Source organism: Rattus norvegicus, chromosome 3 (assembly GCF_021556685.1).
Source record: "Rattus norvegicus strain SHRSP/BbbUtx chromosome 3, alternate assembly SHRSP_T2T, whole genome shotgun sequence".
Taxonomy (NCBI): Eukaryota; Metazoa; Chordata; class Mammalia; order Rodentia; family Muridae; genus Rattus; species Rattus norvegicus.
The window spans coordinates 52611054-52623526 of NC_141536.1; the positions used below are offsets into that span (position 1 = coordinate 52611054).

At 40.8% G+C, this 12473-nt stretch overlaps 1 protein-coding gene across 1 annotated transcript in view; it reads left to right on the plus strand.

Annotated features, from left to right (window-relative positions):
* 4932414N04Rikl (RIKEN cDNA 4932414N04 gene like) overlaps nt 1-12473 on the plus strand; it is a 240381-nt gene that overhangs the window by 109514 nt on the left and 118394 nt on the right. The window lies entirely within an intron of this gene.

Below are 12473 nucleotides of genomic sequence, written 5' to 3' on the forward strand. Positions count from 1 at the left end.
CTGTCAAAATGATCTCTGTCACTGCGACAATTCTAGTCAGTGATGATCTATGACATGGACTGTTCCAATAAGAGTTTCCTTTGATTTAAAATATTTATTTATTTATATTTAGACTTCAGATTTTATTCCCTTCCTTGTCCACCCTCCAACCCCAACCCCCTCCATGAGGATGTCCCCAGCCCACCCACCCCACCAGTCCTCTAAACTTCCTGGGGCCTCCAGTCTCTTGAGGTTTAGGTGCATCTTCTCTGACTGAACCCAGACCCGGGAGTCCTCTGCTGTATATGTGTTGGGCCTCATCTCAGCTGGTGTTTGCTGCCTGGTTGGTGATCTGAGAGATCTTGGGGGTCCAGGTAAATTGAGACTGCTTGTCCTCCCACAGGGTTGCCCTCCTCCTCAGCTTCCTCCAGCTTTCCCCTAATTCAACCACAGGGGTCAGCAGCTTCTGTTCATTGGTTGGGGGCACATATCTGACTTTTTCAGCTGCTTGTTGGGTCTTTCAGAGGACAGGCATGATAGGTCCCTTTTGTGAATGCCCCATAGCCTCAGTAATGGCGTCAGGTCTCGGGGCTTCCCCTGGAGCTGGATCCCACTTCAGGCCTGCCCTGGACCTCCTTTTCCATCCCTGCATTTCTCTCAGACAGGGAGAAATATGGGTCAGAACTTTGACTGTGGGATAGAACCCCATCTCTTACTTGATGCCCTGTCTTTCTGCTGGAGGTGGGCTCTACAAGTTCCCTCTCCCCACTGTAGGGCGTTTCATCTAGGGTCCCCCCCTTTAAGTCCTGAGACTTCCCAGGACTCTGGTACACTCTAGAGGGTCATCCCAACCTCCTTCCTCCCGAGGTATCCTATTTCCATTCTTTCTGCTGGCCCTCAGGGCTTCAGTCCTTTTCTCCCACCCAATACCAGATCATGTTCCCCTCTCCTCCCCTATCCTATCTCCTTTCTCTTCCCTGTTCCTCCCTCCCTACCCTCTTGTGGCTGCTTTCTTCTTCTTCCCAAGTGGGACTGAGCTGTCCTCACTTGGGCCTTTTAGTTTGCTGACCTTTTTGAGTTGTGGACTGTATCTTGGGTTTTCTGTACCTTTTTAAAAATTGTTTTGGCTAATATCCACTTAATAATGAGTACATACCGTGCATGTCCTTTTGGGTCTAAGTTACCTCACTCAGGATATTTTCTAGTCCCATCCATTTGCTTGCAAAACTCAGGATGCCCTTATTCTTAATAGCTGAGTAGTATTCCATTGTGTAAATGAACAACATGTTCTGTATCCATTCTTCTGTCCTGGACATCTGGGTTGATTCTAGCTTCCGGCTATCACAAATAAGGCCGCTATGAACATAGTGGAACACATGCCCCTGTGGCCTGGTGGGGCATCTTTGGGGTATATTCCCAAGAGTGGCATAGCTGGGTCTTTAGGTAGCTCTATTTCCAATCTTCTGAGGAACCTCCAAATTGATTTCCAGAGTGGTTGCACCAGTTTGCAATCCTACCAACATTGGAGGAGTGTTCCTCTTTCTCCACATCCTCGCCAACATGTGTTGTCACCTGAGTTTTTGATCTTAGCCATTCTGACTGGTGTAGGGTCGTTTTCATTTGCATTTCTCTGATCACTAAAGACTTTGAACATGTTTTAGGTGCTTCTCAGCCATTCAAGATTCCTCTGTTGTGAATTCTCAGTTCTATATCCCATTTTTTGATTGGGTTGTTCACCTTTTTTCTTCTTGTTGTTGTTTTGATTTGTTTTGGGGTTTTTTGTTTTGTTTTGTTTGGTTTTGTTTGTTTGCTTTGGTAGTAAGCTTCTTGAGTTCTTTTTTTTTTTTTTTTGCTTGTTTGTTTTGTATTTCTTTTTTTTTATTTTTTTTTATTATCTTGAGTATTTCTTATATACATTTCAAGTGTTATTCCCTTTCCCGGTTTCCGGACAGACATCACCCTCCCCCCTCCCCTTCCTTGTGGGTGTTCCCCTCCCAAACCTCCCCCCATTGCCACCCTCCCCGCATAGTCTAGTTCACTGGGGGTTCAGTCTTAGCAGGACCCAGGGCTTCCCCTTCCACTGGTGCTCTTACTAGGATATTCATTGCTACCTATGGGGACAGAGTCCAGGGTCAGTCCATGTATAGTCTTTAGGTAGTGGCTTAGTCCCTGGAAGCTCTGGTTGCTTGACATTGTTGTACTTTTGGGGTCTCGAGCACCTTCAAGCTCTTCCAGTTCTTTCTCTGATTCCTTCAACGGGGGACCTATTCTCAGTTCAGTGGTTTGCTGCTGGCATTCGCCTATGTATTTGCTGTATTCTGGCTGTGTCTCTCAGGAGCGATCTACATCCGGCTCCTGTCGGTCTGCACTTCTTTGCTTCATCCATCTTGTCTAATTGGGTGGCTGTATATGTATGGGCCACCTGTGGGGCAGGCTCTGAATGGGTGTTCCTTCAGTCTCTGTTTTAATCTTTGCCTCTCCCTTCCCTGCCAAGGGTATTCTTTTTCCTCATTTAAAGAAGGAGTGAAGCATTCACATTTTGATCATCCGTCTTGAGTTTCCTTTGTTCTACGGATCTAGGGTTATTCAAGCATTTGGGCTAATAGCCACTTATCAATGAGTGCATACCATGTATGTCTTTCTGTGAGTGGGTTAGCTCACTCAGGATGATATTTTCCAGTTCCAACCATTTGCCTACGAATTTCATAAACTCGTTGTTTTTGATAGCTGAGTAATATTCCATTGTGTAGATGTACCACTTTTTCTGTATCCATTCCTCTGTTGAAGGGCATCTGGGTTCTTTCCAGTTTCTGGCTATTATAAATAAGGCTGCGATGAACATAGTGGAGCACGTGTCTCTTTTATATGTTGAGGCATCTTTTGGGTATATGCCCAAGAGAGGTATGACTGGATCCTCAGGCAGTTCAATGTCCAATTTTCTGAGGAAACTCCAGACTGATTTCCAGAATGGTTTTACCAGTCTGCAATCCCACCAACAATGGAGGAGTGTTCCTCTTTCTCTGCAACCTCGCCAGCATCTGCTGTCACCTGAGTTTTTGATCTTAGCCATTCTCACTGGTGTGAGGTGAAATCTCAGGGTTGTTTTGATTTGCATTTCCCTTATGACTAAAGATGTTGAACATTTCTTTAGGTGTTTCTCAGCCATTCGGCATTCCTCAGCTGTGAATTCTTTGTTCAGCTCTGAACCCCATTTTTTAATAGGGTTATTTGTTTCCCTGCGGTCTAACTTCTTGAGTTCTTTGTATATTTTGGATATAAGGCCTCTATCTGTTATAGGATTGGTAAAGATCTTTTCCCAATCTGTTGGTTGTCGTTTTGTCCTAACCACAGTGTCCTTTGCCTTACAGAAGCTTTGCAGTTTTATGAGATCCCATTTGTCGATTCTTGATCTTAGAGCATAAGCCATTGGTGTTTTGTTCAGGAAATTTTTTCCAGTGCCCATGTGTTCCAGATGCTTCCCTAGTTTTTCTTCTATTAGTTTGAGTGTGTCTGGTTTGATGTGGAGGTCCTTGATCCACTTGGACTTAAGCTTTGTACAGGGTGATAAGCATGGATCGATCTGCATTCTTCTACATGTTGCCCTCCAGTTGAACCAGCACCATTTGCTGAAAATGCTATCTTTTTTCCATTGGATGGTTTTGGCTCCTTTGTCAAAAATCAAGTGACCATAGGTGTGTGGGTTCATTTCTGGGTCTTCAATTCTATTCCATTGGTCTATCTGTCTGTCTCTGTACCAATACCATGCAGTTTTTATCACTATTGCTCTGTAATACTGCTTGAGTTCAGGGATAGTGATTCCCCCTGAAGTCCTCTTATTGTTGAGGATAGCTTTAGCTATCCTGGGTTTTTTGTTATTCCAGATGAATTTGCAAATTGTTCTGTCTAACTCTTTGAAGAATTGGATTGGTATTTTGATGGGGATTGCATTGAATCTGTAGATTGCTTTTGGTAAAATGGCCATTTTTACTATATTAATCCTGCCAATCCATGAGCATGGGAGATCTTTCCATCTTCTGAGGTCTTCTTCAATTTCTTTCCTCAGTGTCTTGAAGTTCTTATTGTACAGATCTTTTACTTGCTTGGTTAAAGTCACACCGAGGTACTTTATATTATTTGGGTCTATTATGAAGGGTGTCGTTTCCCTAATTTCTTTCTCGGCTTGTTTCTCTTTTGTATAGAGGAAGGCAACTGATTTATTTGAGTTAATTTTATACCCAGCCACTTTGCTGAAGTTGTTTATCAGCTTTAGTAGTTCTCTGGTGGAACTTTTGGGATCACTTAAATATACTATCATGTCGTCTGCAAATAGTGATATTTTGACCTCTTCTTTTCCGATCTGTATCCCCTTGATCTCCTTTTGTTGTCTGATTGCTCTGGCTAGAACTTCAAGAACTATATTGAATAAGTAGGGAGAGAGTGGGCAGCCTTGTCTAGTCCCTGATTTTAGTGGGATTGCTTCAAGTTTCTCTCCATTTAGTTTAATGTTAGCAACTGGTTTGCTGTATATGGCTTTTACTATGTTTAGGTATGGGCCTTGAATACCTATTCTTTCCAGGACTTTTATCATGAAGGGGTGTTGAATTTTGTCAAATGCTTTCTCAGCATCTAATGAAATGATCATGTGGTTCTGTTCTTTCAGTTTGTTTATATGATGGATCACGTTGATGGTTTTCCTTATATTAAACCGTCCCTGCATGCCTGGGATGAAGCCTACTTGATCATGGTGGATGATTGTTTTGATGTGCTCTTGAATTCGGTTTGCCAGAATTTTATTGAGTATTTTTGCGTCGATATTCATAAGGGAAATTGGTCTGAGGTTTTCTTTCTTTGTTGGGTCTTTGTGTGGTTTAGGTATAAGAGTAATTGTGGCTTCATAGAAGGAATTCGGTAGGGCTCCATCTGTTTCAATTTTGTGGAATAGTTTGGATAATATTGGTATAAGGACTTCTATGAAGGTTTGATAGAATTCTGCACTAAACCCGTCTGGACCTGGGCTCTTTTTGGTTGGGAGACCTTTAATGACTGCTTCTATTTCCTTAGGAGTTATGGGGTTGTTTAACTGGTTTATCTGTTCCTGATTTAACTTCGATACCTGGTATCTGTCTAGGAAATTGTCCATTTCCTGAAGATTTTCAAGTTTTGTTGAATATAGGTTTTTATAGTAAGATCTGATGATTTTTTGAATTTCCTCTGAATCTGTAGTTATGTCTCCCTTTTCATTTCTGATTTTGTTAATTTGGACGCACTCTCTGTGTCCTCTCGTTAGTCTGGCTAAGGGTTTATCTATCTTGTTGATTTTCTCAAAGAACCAACTTTTGGTTCTGTTGATTCTTTCTATGGTCCTTTTTGTTTCTACTTGGTTGATTTCAGCTCTGAGTTTGATTATTTCCTGACTTCTACTCCTCCTGGGTGTATTTGCTTCTTTTTGTTCTAGAGCTTTTAGGTGTGCTGTCAAGCTGCTGACATATGCTCTTTCCTGTTTCTTTCTGCAGGCACTCAGCGCTATGAGTTTTCCTCTTAGCACAGCTTTCACTGTGTCCCATAAGTTTGGGTATGTTGTACCTTCATTTTCATTAAATTCTAAAAAGTTTTTAATTTCTTTCTTTATTTCTTCCTTGACCAGGTTATCATTGAGTAGAGCATTGTTCAATTTCCACATATATGTGGGCATTCTTCCCTTATTGTTATTGAAGACCAGTTTTAGGCCGTGGTGGTCCGATAGCACGCATGGGATTATTTCTATCTTTCTGTACCTGTTGAGGCCCGTTTTTTGACCAATTATATGGTCAATTTTGGAGAAAGTACCATGAGGAGCTGAGAAGAAGGTATATCCTTTTGCTTTAGGATAGAATGTTCTATAAATATCCGTTAAGTCCATTTGGCTCATGACTTCTCTTAGTCTGTCTACATCACTGTTTAATTTCTGTTTCCATGATCTGTCCATTGATGAGAGTGGGGTGTTGAAATCTCCCACTATTATTGTGTGAGGTGCAATGTGTGTTTTGAGCTTTAGTAAGGTTTCTTTTACATATGTAGGTGCCCTTGTATTTGGGGCATAGATATTTAGGATTGAGAGTTCATCTTGGTGGATTTTTCCTTTGATGAATATGAAGTGTCCTTCCTTATCTTTTTTGATGACTTTTAGTTGAAAATTGATTTTATTTGATATTAGAATGGCTACTCCAGCTTGCTTCTTCTCACCATTTGCTTGGAAAATTGTTTTCCAGCCTTTCACTCTGAGGTAATGTCTGTCTTTGTCTCTGAGGTGTGTTTCCTGTAGGCAGCAGAATGCAGGGTCCTCGTTGCGTATCCAGTTTGTTAATCTATGTCTTTTTATTGGGGAGTTGAGGCCATTGATATTGAGAGATATTAAGGAATAGTGATTATTGCTTCCCTTTATATTCATATTTGGAAGTGAGGTTATGTTTGTGTGCTTTCATTCTCTTTGTTCTGTTGCCAAGATGATTAGTTTCTTGCTTCTAGGGTATAGCTTGCCTCCTTATGTTGGGCTTTACCCTTTATTATCCTTTGTAGTGCTGGACTTGTAGAAAGATATTGTGTAAATTTGGTTTTGTCATGGAATATCTTGGTTTCTCCATCTATGTTAATTGAGAGTTTTGCAGGATACAGTAACCTGGGCTGGCATTTGTGTTCTCTTAGGGTCTGTATGACATCTGTCCAGGATCTTCTGGCCTTCATAGTTTCTGGCGAAAAGTCTGGTGTGATTCTGATAGGTCTGCCTTTATATGTTACTTGACCTTTTTCCCTTACTGCTTTTAATATTCTTTCTTTATTTTGTGCGTTTGGTGTTTTGACAATTATGTGACGGGAGGTGTTTCTTTTCTGGTCCAATCTATTTGGAGTTCTGTAGGCTTCTTGTATGCCTATGGGTATCTCTTTTTTTAGGTTAGGGAAGTTTTCTTCTATGATTTTGTTGAAGATATTTACTGGTCCTTTGAGCTGGGAGTCTTCACTCTCTTCTATACCTATTATCCTTAGGTTTGATCTTCTCATTGAGTCCTGGATTTCCTGTATGTTTTGGACCAGTAGCTTTTTCCGCTTTACATTATCTTTGACAGTTGAGTCAATGATTTCTATGGAATCTTCTGCTCCCGAGATTCTCTCTTCCATCTCTTGAATTCTGTTGGTGAAGCTTGTATCTACAGCTCCTTGTCTTTTCTTTTGATTTTCTATGTCCAGGGTTGTTTCCATGTGTTCTTTCTTGATTGCTTCTATTTCCATTTTTAATTCCTTCAACTGTTTGATTGTGTTTTCCTGGAATTCTTTCAGGGATTTTTGCGATTCCTCTCTGTAGGCTTCTACTTGTTCTCTAAGGGAGTTCTTTATGTCTTTCTTGAAGTCCTCCAGCATCATGATCAAATATGATTTTGAAACTAGGTCTTGCTTTTCTGGTGTGTTTGGATATTCCGTGTTTGCTTTGGTGGGAGAATTGGGCTCCGATGATGCCATGTAGTCTTGGTTTCTGTTGCTTGGGTTCCTGTGCTTGCCTCTCGCCATCAGATTATCTCTAGTGTTACTTTGTTCTGCTATTTCTGACAGTGGCTAGACTGTCCTATAACCTGTGTGTCAGGAGTGCTGTAGACCTGTTTTCCTGTTTTCTTTCAGCCAGTTATGGGGACAGAGTGTTCTGCTTTCGGGCGTGTAGTTTTTCCTCTCTACAGGTCTTCAGCTGTTCCTGTGGGCCTGTGTCTTGAGTTCACCAGGCAGGTTTCTTGCAGGGGAAAAGTTGGTCCTACCTGTGGTTCCAAGGCTCAAGTTTGCTCGTGGGGTACTGCCTAAGTCCTCTCCGCTGTGGCAGCAACCGGGAAGATCTGTGCCGCTCCTTCCGGGAGCCTCCGTGCACCAGGGTTTCAGATGACGCTTGGTGTTTTCCTCTGGCGCCTGGATGTGCACAGAGTGCAGTCTCTTCTGGTTTCCCAGTCGTGTCCGCCTGTCTGAAGGTTCAGCTCTCCCTCCCACGGGATTTGGTTGCAGAGAACTATTTATCCGGTCTGTTTCCTTCAGGTTCCGGCAGTGTCTCAGACGCAGGGGTCCTGCCGCTCCCGGGCCCTCCCCTATGGGAACCCAGAGGCCTTAGACAGTTGCCTCTTGGGCCAGGGATGTGGGCAGGGGTGGGCAGTGTTGGTGGTCTCCTCCGCTCTGCAGCCTCAGGAGTGCCCACCTGATCAGGCGGTGAGGTCTCTCTCCCACGGGGTTTGGGAGCAGAGAGCTGCTGCCGGCTGGGATCCGCGGGTGTGGGACTTCCGGTAAACACAGGAAGTGCCCGGCCTTAGAGGAATTTTGCCTCTGTGTGTCCTGAGTTCACCAGGCAGGTTTCTTGCAGGGGAAAAGTTGGTCCTACCTGCAGTTCCAAGGCTCAAGTTTGCTCGTGGGGTACTGCCTAAGTCCTCTCCGCTGTGGCAGCAACCGGGAAGATCTGCGCCGCTCTTTCCAGGAGCCTCCGTGCACCAGGGTTCCAGATGGCGTTTGGTGTTTTCCTCTGGCGCCTGGATGTGCACAGAGTGCAGTCTCTTCTGGCTTCCCAGGCGTGTCCGCCCGTCTGAAGGTTCAGCTCTCCCTCCCACGGGATGCTTCTTGAGTTCTTTATATATTTTGGATATTAGCCCTCTATCAGATGTGGGGTTAGTGAAGATTTTTTCCCAATCTGTAGGTTGCTGATTTGTCTTATTAACTGTGTCCTTTGCCTTATAGAAGCTATCCAGTTTCATGAGGTCCCACTATCAATTCTTGATCTTAGAACATGAGCTATTGCAGTTCTGTTTAGGAAATTTCGTCCTGTGCCAATGATTTTAAGGCTCTTTCCCACTTTCTCTTTTATTAGATTGAGTACATCTGGTTTTATGTTGAGGTCCTTTTTTGATCAACTTGGACTTGAGCTTTGGGCATGGTGACAAATATGGGTCTATTTTTATTTTTCTACACACAGACAGCCAGTTAGATCAGCACCATTTATTGAAGATGCTTCCTTTTTTAAATTGTATATTTTTGGCTTTTTTTGTCAACGATCAAGTGTGCAGAAATGTGTGGTTTTATTTCTGGGTCATCAATTCTATTCCATTGATCAACATGTCTGCCTCTGTACCAATACCACTATTGCTCTGTAGTATATTTTGAGGTCAGGGATGATGATCTTTTATTGTTAAGAAGAACCCCCCAGCAGTTCTTTTATTGTTAAGAATTGTTTTTGCTATTCTGGGTTGTTTGCCTTTCCAGAGTTGCTCTTTCCATGTCTTTGAAGAATTGTGTTGTAATTTTGATGGGGATTTCATTGAATCTGTAGACTGTCTTTAGTAGGATGGTCATTTTTACTATGTTAATTCTGCTAATTCATGAGCATGGGAGATATCTCCATTTTCTGAGGTATTCTTCAAGTTCTTTCTTCAGAGATTGAAATTCTTATCATAAAGATCTTTCACTTGTTTGGTTAGAGTTACCCTAAGATATTTAATATTATCTGTGGTTATTGTGAAGGGACTTGTTTCCCTAATTTCTTTCTTAGCCTGTTTATCATTTGTATAAAGGAAGATTATTGATTTATTTGAGTTAATTTTATATCTGGCCACTTTGCTGAAGAAGTTTATCAGCCGGAGAAGTTCTCTGGCAGAATTTCTGGGGTCATTTACATATACTATCATATCATCTACAAATAATAATACCTTTAATTTTTCTTCGCCAATCTGTATCCCTTTGATCTCTTTTTCTTCTCTTACTGTTCTAGCTAGCACTTCAAGTACTATATTGAATAGATATGGGGAGAGTGGGCATCCTTGTCTTGTCCCCAGTTCTAGTGGGATTGCTTCAAGTATTTCTCCATTTAATTTGATATTGGCTGTAGGTTTGCAGTGAATTGGTTTTTAGTCATGGGTCTTGAATTCCTGATCTCTCCAGCACTTTTAACATGAAGGGGTTTTGTATTTTTTCAAATGCTTTTTCTGTATCTAAGGAGGTGATCATGCGATTTTTTTCCATTTAGTTTGTTTATATGGTGGAATGTTAATGGATTTTCATATATTGAACGGACCTTGCATCCTATGATGAAGCTTAATTGTTCATGGTGACTGATGGTTTTGATGTGTTCTTGGAACCTGTTTGCAAGATTTTATTAAATATTTTTGCATTGATATTAATAAGCAAGTGTGGTCTGAAGTTTTTGTTGAGGTCCTTGTGTGATTTTGGTATCAGAGTAATGGTGGTTTCACAGAATGAATTAGGTATTGTTTCTTCTGTTTCTATTTTATGGAATAGTTTGAGGAATATTGGTATCAGGTCTTCTTTGCAGGTCTGGTAGAATTCTGAACTAACTCCATCTGGCCCTGGGATTTTTGGGGGGGGGGTTAGGAGGTTTTTAATGACTTTTTCTATTTCATTATGGGATATGGGCCTTTTTAGAAATTTTAGCTGTCCTTGACTTAACTTTGGTATGTGATATCTGTCTAAAAATCTACCCATTTCATCTAGATTTTCCAGTTATGTTGAGTATAGGTTTTTGAAGTCGGATCTGATGATTATTTGAATTTCCTCTGCTTCTGTTATGTCTCCCTTTTTATTTCTGAATTTGGTAATTTGGATACTGCCTCTGGACCCTTTAGTTAGTTTGTCTAGGGTTTATCTATTTTGTTGATGCTATCAAAGAACCAAATTTTGTTTTTGATGATTCTTTGTATTGTTCTTTTTGTTTCTATTTGGTTGATTTAAGCCCTGGGGTTATTTCCTGCTGTCTACTTCTCTTGGGTGAGTTTGCTTTTTGTTCTAGAGCTCTCCGGTGTGCTGTTAAGTTGCTAGTATAAGATCTCTCCATTTTCTTTACAAGTGCACTTAAGTGCCATGAATTTTCTTCTTAGCACTGCTTTCATTGTGTCCAATACATTCGGGTATGATGTGTCAACATTTTTATTAAATTCCAGGAAGTCTTTAATTTCTTTCTTTATTACATCCCTGACCAAATTATCATTGGGTACAGAGTTGTTCAGTTTCCACATGTATGTGTGTTTTCTGTTGCTTTTGCTGCTATTGAAGACCAGCTTTAGGCCAAGGCGGTCTGAAAGGATGCATGGAATTATTTCAATCTTTCTTGTGTCAGTTGAGAGTTGTTTTGTGACCAATTATATGGTCAGTATTGGATAAGGTACCATTAGGTGCTGAAAAGAAAGTGTATTCTTGAGCTTTAGTAAGGTTTCTTTTATGAATGTAGGTGCCCTTATATTTGAAGCATAGATATTTAGGATTGAGAGTTCATCTTGGTGGGTTTTTCCTTTGATGAATATGAAGTGTCCTTCCTTATCTTTTTAGTGACTTTTGGTTGAAAGTCAATTTTATTCAATATTAGAATAGGGACTCCAGCTTGTTTCTTTGGGCCATTTGTTTGGAAAGTTGTTTTCCAGCCATTTACTCTGAAATAGTGTCTGTCTTTGTCTCTGAGGTGTGTTTCCTATATGCAGCAAAATGCTGGGTCCTCTTTACATATCCAGTTTGTTAGTCTATGGCTTTTTTGGGGGAATTGAGTCCACTGATGTTGAGAGATATTGAGGAATAGTGATTGTCACTTCCTGTTATTTTCATTGTTAGAGGTAGAATTATGTTTGTGTGTCTCTCTTTTGGTTTTATTGCAAAGAGATTACATTCTTGTTTTCTGTGTGGCATAGTTTCTCTCATTGTTTTGGAGTTTTCCATCTATTACCCTTTGTAGGGCTGGATTTGTAGAAGGATATTGTGTAAATTTGATTTTGTCATGGAATATCTTAGATTCTCCATCCATGTTAATTAGAGTTTTTCTGGATATAGTAGCCTGGACTGGCATTTGTGTTCTCATAGGGTCTGTATGACATTTGTCCATGATCTTCTGGCTTTCATAGTCTCTAGTGAGAAATCTGGTGTAATTCTTATAGGTCTGCCTTTATATGTCACTTGACCTTTTCCCCTTACTGCCTTTAATATTCTGTCTTTGTTTTTTGCATTTGATGTTTTGACTACTATGTGACGGGAAGAATTTCTCTTCTGGTTCAAACCATTTGGACTTCTATAGGCTTCTTGCATGTTTATGGACATCTCACAAACTAATAGGAGATTTCAACACCCCACTCTCACCAATGGACAGATCATGGAAACAGAAATTAAACAGAGACATAGAAAAACTAACAGAAGTTATGAACCAAATAGATTTAACAGATATTCATAGAACACTCCATCCTAAAACAAAAAAGATATACCTTCTTCTCAACACGTCGAGGTACCGTCTCCAAAATTGACCAGTCACAAAACAGGCCTCAACAGATTCAGGAAATAATAATAAATTCTAAAGATAGAAATAATCCCATGCTTCCTATCAGATCACCACGGACTAAGGCTGGTCTTCAATAACAACAATAATGACAGAAAGCCCACATATACATGGAAGTTGAACAATGTTCTACTCAATGATAACTTGGTCAAGGCAGAAATAAAGAAAGAAATTA